This window comes from Rhipicephalus sanguineus, chromosome 2, assembly GCF_013339695.2.
Source record: "Rhipicephalus sanguineus isolate Rsan-2018 chromosome 2, BIME_Rsan_1.4, whole genome shotgun sequence".
Taxonomy (NCBI): domain Eukaryota; kingdom Metazoa; phylum Arthropoda; class Arachnida; order Ixodida; family Ixodidae; genus Rhipicephalus; species Rhipicephalus sanguineus.
The window spans coordinates 53,040,264-53,061,908 of NC_051177.1; positions in this window are offsets into that span (position 1 = coordinate 53,040,264).

Here is a 21,645-nt window from a genome sequence, read left to right on the forward strand (position 1 = left end):
TACGCACTAGATACTAAGAGGAAAGGAGCGGCCGCACTTCATCACTTATTAGGGGGCAGGGATACGCATATTCTCTTCATTAACGTTAGGTATACGAGATCTTTATGCGTAATAAATGAAAGGAACGTACCAAGAGTGCTCAGAAAATGGCTGGCGCGCATTTAAAAATTAGTGGCAAAGCAGCATATGAATGATCCAGCCAACGTTGTTGGGTGACGCAGTTAGTACGAGTATTACAGTTAACACTCGATCTAATGAAACCCGATTTCACGTTTCCGATCATCGGAGAAATTCCCATTACCCGGCAAGTGCCCACAGGATTCAATGCTGGTATCCTTCATTTCATCCATTGACACTTTCTTCAAGACAATATCAAAACTTGTCTAGGGAGACATAACAAAAAGACCAGAAGGTACCTGACAGGCTTTCATCCAGACAGCCCAAAGAGAAGAAACCAGGGGCGAAGTAGCGAACCGCAAGGGCGAAGCAGTGAATGCGATAGCAACCAATTGTACAGTTATAGGAAGTGAGGCAGGCAGCTAACTCTTTTGTATCCGATCTCGCGTAACTAGAGAACGCTGGTGTAAGAGAATACGGCCGCTGCAAAGAGAGATGCTCTTTCCGCATAGTCACTTCGCGTTGAGAGTGCAGCACGTTGAAGGGGTATACGAGCCGCCAGCTGGTGGCTCCTGAGATAGCGTGCGCGCCAGTGATCGCGACCGCGCCCTTAGAATAAAAGTTCAATGTTGCTGCTCGAGCGACACCCCCCTCCCACCCACGCGCCCTTTTATGCTCGTTGAAGATGGGCGGGGCTTTTCCTATCTGCTTCGACGGCAGGCTTCCCGAGCGGGGTAATGTTATCGCATGCGCCCTCCGATCGACGCAAATGGGCCGGCTGGTTTGATCTCTGCTTCGGCCGTGTTCGTCGCCCCCCCCCCCCCCTCACGGTGTAAGAATAAGTTATGTGCTGACACTCGCCACTCCGATTGAGGACAGGGCGCACGCAGATTGTGTTCGCCGATGACCTTGAGCCACGAGTAGTTTTCGCGGCGCGCGTTGAGATGGCGCTACAGAATGGGGTCTCAGGGGCTCGTGCGGCGCTCATTCTGAAATTCGCGCGCAAAGAAAGATTTTCCTGAAAGCTTTGTGTGCATGGCATTCTGTGATTTATAAATGCGTTGCCTTGTGCCTGTGAGCCCTGTCAGTGCATTTGTTTTGCTGATTCATGTATTGGGATTGAGTGCACGTGTACCACAACGCTGTGTATGATGCCGAGTGCCCTTTAGCAGCCTTGTCGCTGGCTGCGCCTCGAAATGGGCAAAAAATGTTTGGTCCCGAATAGACCTTTTCCAAGCGATCCCAGAACCCCCCGCGGGCGCGCGAAGCACTATGGGAAAAGTGTGTACGGCGAGCCCGCTGGCTGTTCCGTCGCTCGCTGCTCGTTGGCGCCGTGGGAGCACCAAACGAAAAAAACGCGTCGCCGCTGGTTGACTATCATTAAATCCTAACTACTACACATGTCTGAACGCACCTGCAAGTATCTCTACGCATAAAATGCGAAAGGAATGATGCAGTCAGTGTAGGTATTACTGAGCGGATGTATACCGGATGTAGCAGTTAAGCGGCACGCGAGTTATCACGTGCCGATACATGCAATCAAAACGTGCTATCGTGAACAATGTGAGCTGGAACACCGAATTCGTATTTATTCAATGATTACTTGTTCACAAGCCGCTATGGCATTTAATGCCATAGCGGCTCGTGATCGGGTTTAACCAAACTGTAGAGAGGTGTTACAGCGTTCAGGTATAGAGATGATTATTTGATTTTAATTGACAAGTCATGCGCTGTATAATGAAGTGACCACATTCTAAACGCGTTTAAGGAAAAAGGGATGGGACTAGAATACACTTGTGAGATGCCTTGCTCTGATAATTTGCAGTTTCTTGATACATGCTTTTAAGTTTCACTGCGGAGCATGTTTGCGGGTGGCATAGCCCGCGTTCAGCGAAATCGGTGTTTAATTTTGCGTCGGCGCATTTGAATATTGTTAAACGAGCAATTGTGATGTAATGATTACGCACAGCATTGGAAAAAAAGCTTGCGCACATAAGATGAGCAGCAGTTTCCAGCTGCAAAGAGGCGGGATATCCTGCGTATCGCTGTATCGGTTTGCGAAAATCTGTTGGCATGGCAAAGAAAGACTAACACGGACGTCCTCCATCCGTAAATAATGAAAAAACTAGAAATGTTGCAGTTACTCCACATATGTATGGGTCAATAAATGAAATGAAATGAAAATAAGAAGTTGCATGGCGTGAAGAACGTACTAGTGAAGCGATGTGGGGGTGAAAGTTGTGTTTGCCGCCCCAAATAAGCTTAGTCGCATTAAGGTCACAGGGGTCTGCGGTGGGCCAGGAAAAATGTGGTCAGAGGCATGCCAATTGTGTTGTAGATTCTGTAGGAGCTAACCGCAAATTTTTCTTTCTTGTGTCCACGTGTACATCGGCCACACTGGTCGACGTATTAATACGCGCCTCAGCGAGCATCGAAATTCATTGAATGGAGCCGTCTCATCTCGCATCGCTATGTCAGTCATGAAAATGTAATCCCACCTTCGAAAGCACAGTAATTTTGTACCGTCAAACTAATCGGACAACGCGAGAAATTTCAGAGGCACATCATGTCACAAATAACGCCACATTTTGTGTCAGTCAACCTTCTCAGTCGTTACAAGACAAGGAATTCAACTTTATTAATCGACTGTAAGCACACGCCTTGGTTGTTTGACATTTTGTGGCTCTTTATGACACGCGCGACGCACTCCCATTTTCGTATATATGCTTTTTTTCACGCGTGCAATAAACTTTCAGTTGTGTGTGAGCACTGCTTTGTGCATTTCCTTCCTTGTACTGCTCCTTTCTTTTTTCGCTCTAAGTATTATTCCCGCCTGTAATTATAGCACCAACGAAGGTTAGCAGGCAATTATCGTTCGTTACATATATGGTGCGAGCGACGCAATGAATGTATCTCATTTCCCCAAATCCGACTACACTTTGTAGTGTACTCTTTAAATATCAGAACTCACACTGTACTCGTCGACAGTGTCGATGGACGTTGATTCGAAATGCATCCGCGAATCATAGACCACTCCTGCACTTCATAGGCAACCGAGTTGTATTTTTTTTTATTTATGCCGTAAGGCGCACTGGCACAAAAAAATAAATAAATAAAAGGTGACGCTTCTGAGCCGCTCAACTGGTCCAACAGTGGGACACATGGAAATCGTCAAAAGGCCGTCGCAGCTAAACAATGAAGTTCGTGACTGAATTGCGCAGTAACATGTTGCACCTTGCCAAATTCGCTGTGTCTAAGAAGTCCTGGCACGGCGCAAGCGGAAAGCTACAGCGCTAGGCCCGCTCGCTCGTCGCGGCAGCTGCTGCGGCGTACACACACTTCCCATGAGCGCTTGCGCACCCGTTGGTGGCGCTCGTGTGCTTGAAAAAGGTCTATTGCAAGACTCGTACGGAGCGTGTGTCGCTTTTCAAGGCTCCGCGTAAACCAAAGCGCTTGGATAAGTGGCGACAGGAGATTCCGAGAGCAGACAGAATTTTGGAGCCTACTGACCATGTGTGCGCGAAGCATTTCCCGGAAGAAGCGATCTCTGCAGCATATCATGCAGAGTACAAGGGAAACGTCCTGTTGCACGCCCGAAAGAAACCTACGTTCTCTTCGGATGCTGTGCCTCGCATTTTCCACGGCTGCTCAAAATACCTGACCATGCAGCAAAGAACCAGGAAACCTTCGCAAAAACGGCAGGCTCTACTGCCGCCTTCTCGGAAGCGAGGGGGGCCAAAAGGTTTAACTGCTTCAGAAATGCCTTACACGACTGCTGAATGTACGCCAAATATATTGCACGTAGAGACAGCGACTCCACGGCATGGCGATGCTGAATCAACGGGCACGCAACGCAAGAGGCCGCGCTGCGACTTCTGCAGTGACGAGCCTCCTCCACGTGAAGAACAGGAGGCTTCTGAACACAACACTGATAGTGTGAGTGGCCTACGCGCTACCGACTAAAGCTGTCATCAAGCCGGACAGGTAATTTCTTGTTTTAAATTCAGATGCCACTTTTTGAGCTGCCTCATCTATGCCTATTAGGACCAAGAAACATTAAATGTTGTAGAACAATCAGTGAACAGAAATCATTGTACATACTACTGCTGTGATGCAGTCGCGTTTTTTTTTACGTTCACGGTATTCACGTGATTATAATTATTTTGCCAGACTTGACATCATCAGACCAAATTTTCTCGTCTTTGGATGCCTCTTGCGTTTCACCGTCACCGTCCGGAGACACTTTGCAACATTGCCGGCGCACTTCCGACCACAGTGCTTCCGACACAACACCGTTTATTATGGCGAAAGCCCTAACAAACGTGTTGTATATACGTATACTGCTTTAGGTAGTGCGCTTGCTTTCACTGTCTGATAAGTGGAAGTCCGCGTGGCTTACTAAAATGGCGCAAAGTATGGCTGATGGGATTAGCCTTACAGTGCCGACATAGGTGCGGTCTGTATTGACCAAGAGTTGACCTTCGGGACCCAATGAAGTTCTCCACGCCATATCATGCAATCGACATTGCCCGAGGCCGAAATAAAGCAAATGCGAGACGCTAACCGCAAAATTGGCAGGGGTCGCGTGTCGATTGAAGTTCTTAATAAAATTCGTGTAAGTTTCGCCATATTTTGGTTGAAACTTCCCATAAAACAAAAAACCTCTATTAAACGTCTTTAAAACGTTTAAAACCTCTAGAAACCTATATAAAACGTTATATAGAGGTTTCATATGTCGTGGGAATTGTCTGCCGAAGTTTTTTTTATTCAGTTTGCTAAGCAACTAGAGCGCAACAGCGATATCCGCACACACACACACACACACACACACACACACACACACACACACACACACACACACACACACACACACACACACACACACACACACGTGCGCGCATGCACACAGGCACGCACATAAATGCGCATAAACACAGACGCGCGCACGCACACAAATGCACACACACGCATACGCACACACGCACGCACATGCCCTCAGACACACGTGCTCACACACACGCGCGCACGCACGCACACACGCAATACAAATACACACGCACACAAATGCATACACATGGACGCACACAAATGCATACACACGCACACACACAAATGCACACACGCACATGCACACAGACGCGCACACATACACACGCACGCAAATCGAACACACGCGCACGCAGACACACGCAGGCACACATGCCCGCACACACACACACACGCGCGTGAGCACACACGCGAGCACACACACTATCGCCTTCCCTATCGCTAGCATGCCTTAACTCTTCGGTGGAGACTGCTGCAAGGTACAGGCCAAACCGCAAACGCCCTCGATCTGCTATCCTTATTACAACTGCTTCGAATTTTCACTCACGGCCAACGCTGCTTTTTTGCTCAGAACCAAAGACGCCGACGCCGTCGACGCCGTAATTTCAGCGAAACGAGCTCTTTAACGCGGTCGCGTCAAAATGCGACCGCTCTCCAGACCGATGTTTGCTGCTGCTGGGAAATAATCTTCATATACAATTAGAAAATCGATTTCGCTACTGCAGACTCCCAGTGTACTAATATATTCACATCTATGTACATAAGTATATCGAGCGTAATTAACAAGCGAGATTCCGCAGCAATAACCTACTACGCGCGGATCGGCTCGTTTCCCCAACGAGACCCCGTCTGTTAGCGCCACCTGTCGCAACCAAAAGGAAACAGCCAAGGCGGCGAACACTAAGCGAACACAATCTGGACGCGGCGCCGGCGGCAGAGTCATCACCTAACTTATTCTTACACCGTGCCCCCCCCCCCCCCCCCCCGTCGCGCGCTTTTACCAGCTTTTACCCGCGGTAGAATATACGATGCGTGGGGGGATCTTATCATTTGGACTTATCAATTTCGACAATTTGCCTGAACCGCTTTACCAGACTTACTTCCCATCAGATGAAAAGCGGGGGCAGAATAATAAGTGATCGATCGCCTTGCCTTCTTTACATATATACACAAACGCAGAGCAGCTCCGTAACTTTTTTCTAACCTTAAAAGAATGTTCGTTCCAGGAAAATACAAGATGACGCCATTCAAAACTGGCCATAGCTCGTTTGAAAAATGCTTGCACAATTACACGTCTTTTCGATGTGGCAGTTCCACAACTTATGAGCGATTGAAACATGATTTAGAGGGAAGTTTGCCTGCGTCAGCTGAATGCGTGATGAAATACTCCCTCCTGCTTTATTTTCTGCCTCCATGGATCTACGCATACAAAAACAGTTTATGAAATGTACTGACATTGAGGAAGTAAATTCTTGTCACAACATTCGCTACCTACCACAGACGACATTCCTTAGCGCAAAAGTGGAAAAGAAAGGAATTAAGAAGAGAAGAAAAGAACACAAAGCACAGGGCGCTCGCCCTGTGCACTGTGTTCTTTTCTTCTGTCCTTAATTCCTTTCTTTTCCACTTTTGCGCTAAGGAATGCCGTCTGTGATAGATCACCAACTCGCACAACAGGACGTTTTAATTATTCACTACCTATGAGCAGTAACTGCCAGGTTACTAAATTTACTGCCATGACACTTAGTCTTTGATTTACTACCTTAAGGAAAGTATTTATGCACTTAGTAACTTTACTAACGCGACAGTCACTACCTTGTAAGCACGGTTACTAACACTAGTGGACTAAAATTACCCAACAATAGGTTTACACCTATTTCGTTCATGTATGCCGTTGGAAATTTGATGTCATGTCAAATTTTTTACAAATGCAATAGTTTCAATAAAAATGAATGAAATGGAACGGCTGCCTGGATTATGGCGATTAATGACGCAAAGGGACTCGGGCTGTGAAGACGCCGCAGTGTAAACGTCATTGTCTTGTAACGCTAATTAATATTAGCTTATTAAATGCGAAGCATTTCTTAGCGAACCTTAGGCACTCTGGCCGTTTCTATCTATCTATCTATCTATCTATCTATCTATCTATCTATCTATCTATCTATCTATCTATCTATCTATCTATCTATCTATCTATCTATCTATCTATCTATCTATCTATCTATCTATCTATCTATCTATCTATCTATCTAGCCGCCTACATCAGGACGCTCTCCTGATCGTCTCCATAACTTGCAATATACCAAAATTGACATAGCAGGGGATCAGCGTATGACGAACACGATTCACTGGTCATGACATGGATAACGCAAAATACCTGTCGCGCACGTCATGAAACCCTTTCTCTCAGTCACGTGTGGCACATACCCGCATACCAGAGTTCATGCTATGCGGGTATGTGCCACAAGTGATACAGTCTCAACCAACACAGTAACGGCGAACACACACACACTGACACGCAAGGAAAGTGATAATAATAATAATTGTTGGGGTTTCATGACCCAAAATGACGAAGTGATTATGATAGACGCCATGGCGAAGGGCTCTGGAAATTTTGACCATCTGGTATTCTTTAACGCGCACCGGGATCGCACAGTACACGGGCATCTAGCAATTTGCCTCCATCGCAATGTGAACGCCGCGGCCGGTATCGAACCCGCGGCTTTCAGGTCAGCAGCCGAGCACCATAACCGCTACACCACCGCGGCCGACGCAAGGAAAGTGAGGAAGCTGAACACAGAACATACCTGGAAGACGCTCAGCTACCATCCACTCGTCCACGTGGTCCACAACATGGACTACGTGGATTACAAAACACCGGGGTGAATGCTTCCCTACGATAAATCTGCCGAGAGTACCAGGCCTCTTATCATTACCGGTGATTTCGACATCGACTTATCAAGATCCCTCAACGCCTGGTCCTTATACTGCGTTAAAGACGGCTTCGATGTGGACAGGGCATCAAAAGACCTCGCTACGATGTCCAGCACAGGAGGCATCATATATCATATCTTCATAAGAGGCATCCAGGATTTCCACCGACTGCACTATACCTCACACTTCACTGCACCTAGACCCCTCGTAGTCGTGATCACGAACGGGTCCGATAACAAGTCCGGTCCATCTGCTGGTGTTCACTGATCACGGTGATGATGACCTTGTTCAAGAACTGTCAAGAACCCCTCCTACACATACACACAGGTTTGTGAAACGTGCGTGCGTTCTCCGTTATAACGGACAAGTATAAGCATAACAACTGTAACACAACTGTAACATTAACTGCAACTGTGACTGTAACATGCGTGCAGTGCGCCTACACGTGACACTCGGCTGCCTACCATATATCTAGGGAAACTTTCCTAAATAAAGCTTAGTTGCGAGTAACGCCTGTCCTGTGCATATGTGTTCCTTCTTTGTCCTGTTCGGATTCGCGCTGTCCAGTATTGAAGAATACAAACACTACATATCAGCTTACCGCGTCTGGTGTTGGTAACACCCATGTTGCAGTTGGTATCGTTACTCAACTGTAAAAAACTGGTTATATACTACATATGGGACTCTTCAACACAGAAGTGTGCGCATAACACTTCCACATTTCTTTGGCGTCATTCCGTAACGTTTCGCTCAATGTGAAAAATTACGCCACAGTCATCATCCAGCGCATGCTTCGCATAACATCGATTCCCACGGTACGTGGGATCTGCCGAATTTTTACTTCATGTGATTACTGTGGTAAGTGCACACCACAATGAAACCTTTAGACAACAATGTGTACATGGAGGCATCAACGAACCACAAACGAGAACACACACACACGCATTCGCAGAATTTTAAAGCCTCTACGTGACACATAACCTAGGAGCAATTTGAAAGCTATATATACCCCTACTCCGAGAAAGCACACATTAGACCTGTGAGCAGGCTCACTACTGGCTTATGCGTTTGTAATGACGAAGCACAAGACAGACACTGCAATATAATCAAGAAAATTACAGTTTGCCTAATTTCTATAAGAACTATTACAATGACAGCATGACGTACTACGACCACTAAAGGTAGTAAAGCTTACTATAGTCACGTACGCATGTAGTAGGCATTACTAACGCTGATACGCAGAGTAGTAATGATAACGTTTACTACCTTCCATATATTTTTATAGTGGTAAAAGGTTAGCGACAAGTAGTAAACTTGACACGGGGGTAGTAAATGCCGCAGTTACCAACTTTCTACAATTTTGTTAAGAGTGTACGCATTCAATAGGGTACTTTAGGTTTTGTTCAATATAGGCAAAGAAGTAAAGCGACAACGAAGCACGAGAAAGCATAGGCGACATTAACGAGTTGCCGTTAACTGAAATCCAGGAATGCCGTAGTGAAGGGAAATGCACTACTCGTTGTGTGCTGTTGTTCTTCCCAGTTCACAGACTCGGCTATGGAAGAATTGTCCAATTACAAGTTGTCAGCGACAGAGCCCTTACGCAACCAGCGTTTGCGGAAGTTGCACGCAGCGCGCATTTCCCTTTCACTGGCAGGCGTGCACAGTGAAAGGCTTGCGTGGCGACGACATGCCGCGTGTATCAAAAGAACGGCCTCATGTAGCTCTTTGTTGAGCAAACAGGGAAAACTATCACCACGGGCATGGGATGAGATTTTGCTGTGCGGTTTCATTGCTGGCTCCATTGTATGTGCGCTGTGGAACAGATAAGAGAACAAGGAAGTGAAAAAGACAACGAAGTCGTGTCCTCAGTGATCGGTTCAGCTCGACGTGCCAGTGTTAACATATACAGAGGTTCAGTGCAATCCAGTATCACGTAACATTTCTGGCTGAGTTGCAACCTTGTATGACTGCAACTGGAACACACAAGCGAGCTGTGTTACGGCAGTTTCATGCCAGAGAACTGCACGCCCGTGTGATCGCCTCTCAACTGTTGCTTGCTTTAACAGCATTACGAGGAAGAACTATCTTCTTAGAGAATGGGAGTGGCCGGCGTCACACACAGTCAACACCACATTCTTCACAACAATTATTTAAGAAAGAAGACATATTCGTTTAACAAGTACGCAGAATAATTGCATAAAAACGTACACAAAAGGCTCATGCAAGCATCAAAATGCGCTCTTGAATTAAGATGAATATGGCCTGAAAAGATCTGAAAAGATCAGATTTAATGCGCATGCGCCAAGGTTTGTCAAACTGTGTTTGGCAGAAAAGGGTATGGGGAATCTGCGCTGGTTGTCGCGACATTTCTGGCCTCGAAAATTAAGAAAAATGATATTAATAATAATTATTCTGGTTTCATGTAACCGCCACGGCATGATTATCAGGCACGCAATAGGGGCGCCACGAATTATTTTCGTTCACCGGAAGTTCAATGACCTGCCTTTAAATATAAGTGCACGGGTGTTCTTTGTATTTCACCCCCTTCGACATGCGGCCACCACAGCCAGTAATAGAACCCGCGCCCTCGAGCTTAGCAGCGCGATGCCCACGTGCTAGAGTACCACGGCGGGTAACAAAGCAAAACTCACAGGGTCCCTTATGAATTCACCTTAGGCGACTCTAAGGCAAAAGCCATCTTCTTCTTTTCTTACCAGCGGTGTTTTGATCCTCGCGCGCCCCCCTCAAAAAGCTTTCTGCACCTAACGTTGGTATGCATTGCCTCCAGGATCTGAGGCATTTCAAGCTTTCAGCACCTCACCTGGTTTTGCACTGCCTCCGTGATCGGCCCACCTTTGACCAAGCCACGATGTCATGTGATGACGGCAGCATTTGACATCACGTTATGCGGTCTCACAATACCGTCGCAGTGACGCCATAATGACGTCACAAAATTTGGCGATTTTTAAGGCATTATGACGTCATATGATGACGTCATCACGTGTTTATTTTTTGCATCACTCGTGTTGACGCCGCCGACGCCGACGGTCAAGTTTTGCGTTTGGTGAGGCACCTTAGGCTTTCGCCTTGATATTGCCGGGTGCACCGTAAGGTACGTTGTGATTGGCGCCGCAGCTGTAGACGGAGACGGGCTGTGGTCAGTGGTAGCCATGGCCGGAGACTGGACGGTGAGGCCGCTGCGAAGCTTCGTGGTGAGGACGGGGAACGTCCCACCTCCACCAAATATGTTACGCGAATGACGACTTGGTAGACTGTAGTCCGTAGACTATTTGCACGATATATTTACAGTAGCCGTTGCAACGCTGATCAGTTCAGCTCAGAGCCCGAGCGGAGATTTTCCTTCTCTTCGTCCAGCGCACACGCGCATGGTTCAAGGGGCTGGCAATATGCATGTAGCAATATTCTGCCCATGCCGCAGCATAATAGAGCAAGCATAAGCCTTATTTTCTTAGAAGACCAAGATGCTCGTCCACAGGTGGGTGACCTCCCGAGTCCATAACTTCGTGGTCTGCAGCCATTCCTCTCGCGCGGCCCACCAGTGAAAGCTGGTCCGCAGGGCACGAAGCAAAAAGAGAAAAAATAAAAATATGCCCACGATTTTGCTTCAGGGTGTGTTCAGATTCGAACGTCGGTGCATGTCCCCGGACCTCCTTTAATTTCGCTAAAAATATATATTCTGCTGTTCAAATCCCCAGGGCCACGAAACCATTCTTAGTTGTGCGAAAAAAATGTTTGCCTTAATCAAGGGAGTTGGGCGCTCGGGGTCACAGAGTGCTTTTCAAATAACTTTTGTTGAAAAATCGCAGAAGTTGGCTAAAATATCTACACCAATCGACGTAGGAAGTTCAGCCGAACACCTGGATACCAACGATTGCAAGGTGGGCCCACTTTTTCGGCACTGACACCTATAATTCTCAGTCGCCACGCAGATCAAACATTGCATCCGCCGCCGACGCGGCGGAGAGAGCTAGGTCTAACCCGTCGACCACGACGCCTGGAGCGCCCCGGACCGCCTCGACGGCGCGTCTAGCACCACGATGGAGGTCCTAAGTTGGAAGGAGAAGATATGCAACCGGAGGAGTTTACCAACGACGCTCGATGGTGCGAAGTCCGCAGATGAAACATCACGAAAACATCTGAAGGGACTTCAGGCCCGAAGAGAACCATGCTAAGAGACGCTGCTGCGCCGACAGGCGCGCCTGGGGACAGCAAGTGGAAAGGTGAACGAACCATACGCCAAATTGCTAATGTAAGCCGGCTTCCTCGTCTACCGGCAGAAGACTACAAAGTGATCGTGCGACCACGAGGAGGACTCAGCGTTTCGGAGCAAAGGCAGGCATGTATATACTGCTGCCTGAGAAACGCCGCTGGCGTCGGTCGCGAAGCAGCAGAAGAAGACAGTATATGCGTAAACTACAAGCAGAATATTGTAGTCGTCAGCACGCCGTCCGAAGGGCGAGCCAGGCGGTACGGAGCCATCACGAAGGTACCTGTGGGAGAGCAAGAACACGAAGCCAGCGCCTACAGAGCGGCACCGGAAAACACATCTAAGGGACTCATAAGACGGATATCACAAGAAGATATTATAGACAACCTAGTGACAGCAAGAAACCCATGCATATTACGCGCGATGAGGATGGGCAACACAGACAATGCAATCGTACTCTTCGACGGACTTCACGTGCCGAGATACGTGAAGCACGGAGCACTCATCGTCCGTTGCTCGCTATACAGAAAACACATTGACATTTGCTACGAATGTGGGAGGCTGGGACACAGAGCAGACGTTTGCCCCAACCCAGACAAAAAATATGCAGAGGATGTGGCGTGGCGAACCCGATGCAAGAACACCAGTGTGAATCAAGATGCCAGCTATGCGGGCAAGGTCACTTCACGGGAGACAGACGCTGCAAGGCAAAATACAAGATACCGTATTTGGTCCGGCGAAGAAGCTGGGAGCGACAAAGAAAAGGAGAAGCGGAGGCCGAAACACCACAGGGCATCAACGACTACAACAAACGAGCTTGCAAAGCAACGAGCGAGAACACCCAGGGATCAGAAGGCCAACAAACAGAAGGCTCATCCCCGAGACCATACGAGGGGAACAGTCGGGAACAGCCCGGTCGCAGGCCCAGGTCGAAGACCCGGTCCAGAACCCGTTCGAGAACCCGATCAAGATGCACAGCAACATCAAGATTGCAGTCCACCAAAGGAGAGGTAAAACCCAAACACAGGTGAGCGTTGCAGACGTGGTCTCTGGCACTGTTGTTACTCCTACGCGTGCGGAGTCCACCTTAGAACAGGAAATAACACAGATCAGACAGTTGTTAGAGCAAATAACGCAAAAAACGCGACGCTAAGGGAAGAGGTAAAAATGCTTAAAGTGGAAAACACCAAGCTTAAGAATTCAAAACACTCAGAGATGACCCGTGCCACGCCAACACCCATTAGGGCGTCGACACCTCTTCGAGCTCCGGCGACGCCCGTTCCCGCGTCGATGAGTGGAGAGACGCCACCGCAGAAGTGAAGGGCAAAGCAAAACGCCGATAATCAAAGCGACTCTACACTTGGAGACGTAAAAGGCATGTTTCAGGAAATGTCCGTAGTTATACAGCAGCAATTCATGCAGATGCGCGCAGACCTACAACAGCAGATAACGCAGATGCGAGTAGAAATGTCTCAGATGTTCGACACCCTCGAAGGTAGAGTAGCGCAGCTGGAAAACGTATCGAAAGACGCCCGACCCGCAGGAGCTAGGCCGGTCAAGAGCAAGCCGTACAACAGACCACCTGCGGCAGAGAACAGCTGCATACAGAAATCGAGTAGCCAATATGGTGCCGCGTAATGAGTACACGATTTGGCAGTGGAATTGTCGTGGGTTTCGTCGTAAAAGGGGTAACCTACAGCAATTCGTAAAAGCCAAGCAAGCACCAGATGTAATCGCCCTCCAGAAAACTGGGGGGACCGCAAAATTATCAGGATACAAATCATATAGCACTCTAGCTGAAAAAGCAACAGTAACATCACGGATACATAACGGCTGTAGAACACGACACTGGCGTACGAAACATAGAGCCCGTCCTCCTAGAAATTCTCCCGTCTCAAAAAAAGGAGGGAAGCTTGTTTGTGCTGAACGTATACAGTCCACCACGACAAAAGGCAAAGTTTGGCTCACTTTTCCGCAAAGTGCTAAACTTAGCGGGCAGACAGGCACTGATAGTCGTGGGCGACTTTAACGCACCACACGCCACCTGGCGTTACAACATCGAAAACGTTAAAGGCCGCAACCTGTGGAAAGACGCGCAGCACGAGGAACTCCCGCTAATAACAAACCTAAAAGACCCTACCAGAATAGGCAACAGCGTCAGCAGAGACACCGCGCCGGACCTGACATTCATAAAGAATATATCTAACCCGCATTGGACCAACACTAACGTAAGCAGCAATCACTACATAGTAAGCACAATGCTACAAGCAGGCCCACGTATAAAGAAAGGCAGGAAAATAATGTTAACCGAGTGGGACACCTTTCGTAAGATAAGAGAGGACGATGCCACAGAGACCATCGAAGGTATACAGAAGTGGACAGACACACTCCAGCGTAGCGCGTAAAAAGCCACCAAACACGTTCCCGAAGAGGCAGGCATGGAAGAAATGGACAGCAAGCTCTTACACATGTTGGAAGCCAAACGCAGCCTGCAAGAGCGCTGGAAAGGTCAAAAGCACAACCGGCGTCTAAGAAAGACAATCGTCGCGCTCGAAAGAGACATATAGAAGACCACGCAAACAGGCTGTCCCAGCAGCAGTGGGCAGGCATGTGCACTTTAATGAACAGGCAGTTTGGAATGCCCAAAACTTGGAATATTTTCCGAGGCCTCCTTGATCCAGAAGGCACAAAAACAACACAAGGACAAAACCTGCAACGGATACTACACAGCTACGCAGGTACACAGGCAGAGCTCTTACGCGAGCTACGCCAGACATACGTCGGAGATGCAACAAAGACACAACTCCAACAGTACCAAGGAAAGGATAATGTCGACCGCGACACCTCCATAACGGAGGCAGAGATTCGATACGAACTCAGACGACTCAATCTGAAGTCCGTCCTCGGTCCCGACGGTATAACAAATAAAACACTTCGCAACTTAGATGACGGATCCGTCACTGAAACGAATACTGGGAGAAGGGGGCCATACCCCAGCAATAGAAAACCGCCAAAATCATATTAATACCCAAACCGGGCAAAAAGCCGCTCATAAAAAAACTCAGGCCCATCTCACTGACGTCCTGCATCGGAAAGTTAATAGAAAAAATCACAGCATATCCACGGAGTGAATTATGATGAGTGGGCGAAGCTGCGGAGGTTCATCGGTAAACCGTGAATCTTCCGTGAATTCTGCCCAGTACATCATCACCGACGTGAGATCGGGCGCGTTTATACTAAAGGTTCGATGAGAATTATGACGATTTGCAGCTCACTTTAATTTTACATGTACGCTGTGAATTTTCATTGTTTAATCACGCACAGGAGCAATCGCACACACGCACTACCTTGGAGGTCAAAATCCAGTGCCTATTTATGCGGTGTGGTCAGTGAACGGTTGTGCAGCGCGAGCGGTCGGTTTTTTCAATCAAGACGCTGCCGCGACGCTGCCTGCGTCGGCGCCGCAGCGCCGCGAGGCAAGATAGGGGCGGGGGGGGGGACTGTAGGAGGACCATGAGGCGATGCGAAGCCGGAGCACCTCCACGATCGCGTTCCGTTGGCGTTCGTTGGGCATGCTATACTCGCGGACAACTTTTCTTGGCAATGAAGCGAAGGCTACAGAGCCACAATGCACGTATCCTAACGCTAATGAATGTAGTCCCACAATTGCGTCCGTATTTTCTGCGTGGGATATATAAAATACTCCTTCATTTTCTACATGTAGCTTTTTGAGGGGGAACGCAGTGCACACAAGCGAGATATTTGTATTTCTTTTAATTTATACGTTGTCACTTTGCGTTTTCACATGCGTAAAAACCGTGAATCTTCCGTGAATTCTGCCCAGTACATCATCACCGACGTGAGATCGGGCGCGTTTATACTAAAGGTTCGATGAGTTATGACGACTTGCAGCTCACTTTAATTTTACATGTACGCTGTGAATTTTCATTGTTTAGAAAACCATTGCTTTAGAAAACACCTTGCGTCTTTCGTTAAGCAGCTGGCGTCTTTTTCGTTTTGCTTTAGAAACATCTGGCGTTCTTTCGTTTTGTTTTTACAAAACATCTGGCGTCTTTCGTTGGTTTATTTCATCAATCAACGGCGTTTTGAACAAAATTTTTATTGTTTAATCACGCACAGGAGAAATCTCACCAGGCACTACCTTGGAGGTAAACAATGGCTGCTAATGGGAATGAGAGACAGAAGAAGTCGGCTTTTAGCTAACACTTACACTTCTACAGAGACAGAAGAATTCGGCTTTTAGTTAACGCGCACGCTGCGAATTTTTTATTGTTCAACAACGCACAGGAGAAATCTCCCACCGGCACCACCTTGGAGGTCAAAGGGTAAGACTTGTTACTCACTACTACGAGCACGACGAGGGACGAACGGGTGCCGCCTTAAGGAGCTTCGCCCCTAAAAGTAGTTTTAACGCGTCTCGTCAGATACATGGATGGCAACGAGCTATACCCACACACCATGATCGGCTTTAGATCAAGACTTTCGACGCAAGACGTCATGTTGCAGCTAAAGAATGAAATCATAGACGCCGACACCCTGGATACAAAAGCCATTTTGGGTCTTGACCTGCAGAAGGCGTTTGATAACGTCACCCACGAGGCCATATTGCGCAACTTGCAAAACCTACACGTAGGTCGGAGAGTTTACGATTACATAAAAGATTTTCTCACTAACCGTAAAGCCATAATCATGGCCGGGGAAGCGGAATCCGAAGAATTCGAACTAGACAACAAGGGAACACCACACGGTTCGGTGCTTTCTCCTTTCCTTTTCAATGTGGCGATGTTCGGTCTACCCTCAGAGCTGCAACGCATAGAAGGGCTTCAGCACAGTCTCTATGCGGATGACATCGTCCTATGGGTGACAGGCGGGAACGACGGTCACACAGAAGATATTTTACAACAAGCTGTAAATACGGTAGAGCGATACGTGGAGAACAATGGCCTAAAAAGCTCTCCTCGAAAATCGGAGTTATTACTCTACAGACCTATGAGCAGACGACGCAAGCACATTCAAGAACGACCCAACATCACAATCTTAGCAGGGGGTTACCCAATACCTCAGGTACAACACATAAGAGTTCTGGGACTCCGAATATCCGAGAACGGACATAACGGGGAAAGCACTAAAGTTACTGGATAACAACACCCATCAAACTATTAGATTCATTCGAAGAATCGCCAACAAGAACTACGGCATGAAAGAACACAACTTAGTGCAGCTCATCCAAGCCTACGTCGTCAGCCGCACAGTGTATGTGACCCCATACCTCAAGTTGAAAGGGGCAGAAAAACAAAAGATAGAATGCATCATCAAAAAGGCATATAAGCAAGCCCTCCGATTATCGATCACCACGTCTAACGAAAAGTTCGAAGCGTTAGGAATGCATAACACGCTAGACGAACTTATTGAGGCTCATACGATAGCGCAATATGAACGACTCGCGCAAAGCAACACGGGAACACACATCCTGCACAAACTTGCAATAACGTACACCGACCAAAGCGGCAATAAATACGATATACCAAAAGAAACCAGAGAGCGCATCATAATACCTCCGTGACCCAGAAACATGCACCCCGAACATCATCGGGAGCGGAGGAATGCAAGGGCGAGAGCACTACACAAGAAGTTTCAACACGACGCGGACGTGGTCTATGTAGATGCGGCCGAATATACCGACGGTCGACACATGGCAATCGTCGCTTCAAATCAAGCAGGCCACCTGATTGCTAGCGGCACCATTAAAACAGGAAATTCGGAAATTGCGGAGGAAAGGGCCATAGCGCTGGCGCTTGCGTCCACAACGGCCAGTGTTGTAATCAGTGACTCTAAAACCGCGATTCATAACTTCGCTAACGGAAGGGTCTCGAAAGAGGCGTTAAGGATCTTAAATAACTTTCGCGGAGAGCGCGACGTTTATGTTATATGGACGCCTGCCCACTCCTCCCTCCCGGGAAATGAAACTTCGAGAGTTTGCGAGCTGTGCAGGGGCAGGAATGATGCGGAGCCCTCGTGTAGAGAGAGACCGCATGTTCAGATATAACGAAATTACCAAGCACTACAGATCAGAGAGACAGATTAGCCGCCACCACACTCCTCATTAAATAAGCAGCAGGCGACAACGTGGCGCCTATTACAAACAAACACGTTCCCAAAACCAATCGCCTACAATCATTGTTACCCGTATCTCTACTCAGACAGATGTAAACACTGCAATCAGCGGGCGGACCTCTCACACATTATCTGGGCTTGCCCCGACATCGTGAAGGGGCCAAACAACACATATATGAATACGGAGCAGTGGGAGATCGCGCTGCTAAGCTCAAGCATCCAGGACCAATTACAGGTCGTCAGGCAAGCCGAAGATGCCGCTAGGGCCCAAGGACTCTAGCTGCCATCTCAAAAGTTGCTTCTCTCTCTCTCTTAGTGAAAGAAATTCACGAAGAGTGAGTAAGCGCAGCAGACAAGGACGTAGAAAAACACTGACAAGGACACAGCACTACTTTCAACTGATATTTTATTTTCGCACGAACTGATAAATATAAACCGGGCGAGCGGAAACAACAGAAACAAAACAATATTCAGTGGGTCATATCCCTGAACCGGGCACGTGTACAGAGTACTATCACGAAATTGCAATAATTATGTTACCACGACAAAGCAAGATATAGGGAACCCAAGCTCGTTTGCGGCGCGACGACAGCGCCGCGCCAGCCGCGCTGCGGCTCTGTCGGAAAGCTCTGAACCTTAGGCGCGGCCGACTCAGCCCCTTTCACGGTAGCGGTAGCGCACGTCCGCACGCGTTCTTCTCTCGGTGCGGGTAACTGGGGGACGGTCAGCTGGGTACGTTGAACCGAGCGGCTTGCTGTGCGAAGCTGCGCATTTCCGCGATGGCAGAAGCGACCCCGCGGAAGCGCAAGCGTGGTCCGAGGTATTGCGGTTTAGTGGCCAGCCACAACAGTGCACACAACACCAAGGCACACGATTCACGTGTGAAACTGTATCGGTTCCCGGGCGTGTCGCACGAGAAATAAAGGCGGCAAGCGTGGATAGCTGACAGCGCTGTCTCGCCTTCTATTTTGGCTGTCTGAGTTCATCGCTTTCGTTCGTTCCGACTACCTCAATCGGTAGGTAACGCGGCGCATGCACGCAGCGACTATAGTAATGATTACTCGCTGTCTTCTCGCATTGTTAAAGTCCAGTTACGGTTGTAGGGGAAGCAACTTTGTGTTTTGATTCCCCGTGCTCGTGAGACCTACACGTCGTTGTTGAACGTTCACATTCGCGTTATGCCGTTAGCGTTGCGCGGTTGGTTGAATTCAACTGAACTCGGCACATTGTCAGAAGTTTGGCGCCTGCATTTCGCGCGTCGGGAAGGCTGCTTTATCACGCCGGAACGAACGTGTATGCATTTTCAGCAAGCTTTGACATCGTTCTGCAGGTTTGCTTTGTTCTTGTCACTTTATTAGGGTGATATATATTTAAGCCGCTAAATATAACTGGCACTTCATACGTGCTTTGCAATTGCAACCTTGAAGTAACCACCATCTGATTTTGTACGATTTTCTAGCCGCGTTCGCGCAACAGGTTTTATACGCCTGTCAAGTCGATATCATAAAAAGAGACTGCAAGCATGACGCGAGAGCCGAAAAAACGAGGCGAGCAGTTGATCTTGCTTCACAGTGGTTAAAGCTCAGCTAGCTGCCTCGCGTCTTAATCGGCGGGTGATTCTCCAGCGGCACGGAGGACTTGACTCTAACCTTCTGAGGAAGCAGTGCCATGGCCGTATAATCTTTTTTTCGCACGCCGCAAACGTTTGTTCATGAAAGTACACGGCTGCTACTGTGAGCATGCCATATCAAAACAACAATCATATGATTCGTAGTCCACGCAGCAGAACATCGATAGCGTGTACGGCTTCATTTCGGAGTGCATGTGGACCATTATTCATCTTTAACATGACAGAATGAGACTTCCCTCGAGGTATACGTCCTACGCGGTGTAATCGCGACTTTGTAAATGCATTTCGTTTTGAGTCGGACGTCTTTGTCGTCGATCGTCTGCTCTTCACCGTTAACGTGATTGACGAGCCTTTCTCATTTTATCAAGTTCGCTTTTCGGAAGTGCCAGTCAAGCTTGAAAATCCTTTTGAAGCCGCACTGCAAGAGGTACATTGTGAGGCGCCGCAAGTGCACCGCGAGAGCTCTGCACGTGCACAGAAGCGAGCAGCAACGCGATGGAGAGAAGGGAAAACGCGCGCTGCTTACACCCCAGTTTCTCTTTTCCTGCCAGAGATGGCGCTGCCTGTCAAGAGTAGCAGCGCCGCTAAGCGTTGCTTGGGATGCCGATAGTAACTTCAGATGACAAAGAAAAAAAATTCCACAGCATATCCACGGGGTGAATGATGATGAGTGGGGCGAAGCTCTCGTACGGCGGGATCTCGGCGCCGACGTCGCGGATCTTCACGCCCAGTACATCATCAACGACGTGAGATCGGGCTGGTTTATACTAAAGGGTCGATGAGAGTCATGGCGACTTGCAGCTCACTTTAATTTTATATGTACGCTGTGAATTTTTGTTGTTTAATCACGCACAGGAGAAATCTCACCAGGCACTACCTTGGAGGTAAACAATGGCTGCTAATGGGGAATGAGAGACAGAAGAAGTCGGCTTTTAGCTAACACTTACACTTCTACTAACGTTTCCTACTGGAACATGCCAATGGCTGCTAATGGGGAATGAGAGATAAAAGAAGTCGGCTTTTAGTTAACGCGCACGCTGCGAATTTTTTATTGTTCAACAACGCACAGGAGAAATCTCCCACCGGCACAACCTTGGAGGTCAAGATCTGGTACTAGCGTTAAGAGCGGTTACGCACTACGACGGGGACGAAAGGGTGCCGCTTTAAGGAGCTTCGCCCCTAAAACGTTCCGTCAACGGGCATCGAACCCACGACCGCTCGGTCCGCAACAACAGATGCCGGGCAGGCTATCCACTGCGCCACGGTCACAGACTCTAGAGGCTTTACAAACGCGCCTTTTATATCTACCACTCTACCGGTCCGCTAGCCATGTAGGGACACTACGGTCCGCGGGGTGGTGATGCCCTCTGGGAGCGGTAAGGTAAATTATTTCGTCATTACTGTGTCATCCGCGATTAGCACATGCAACGCGTTACACGTCCGTCCCATTCGGCGCGTTTTCAATAGAACTCCAATTTTGTCAATGCCTTTACACACCGCGAGGTGGCGACCTTCGCCCAAGCGTCGTAAAAGCGTCGGCCTCGCTCATAGCATCACGCTAATCCAAACCAAAAATAGCTCTGCGACGCGCGCCTGCCTCACCTGGCTTTAACACCGCGTTCCCCGCTCACGCGCTCGCCCCGAGAAAAATCGCGGCCGGGCTACCGGGGCAGCACGACGCGCTTTGCGTTTCGCTCTAGTCCGGCCGTGGTGTTCAATCAAATTTTAACATGACGCGGGATGGAAACCAAGTTCTGCGTCCAATATGCGA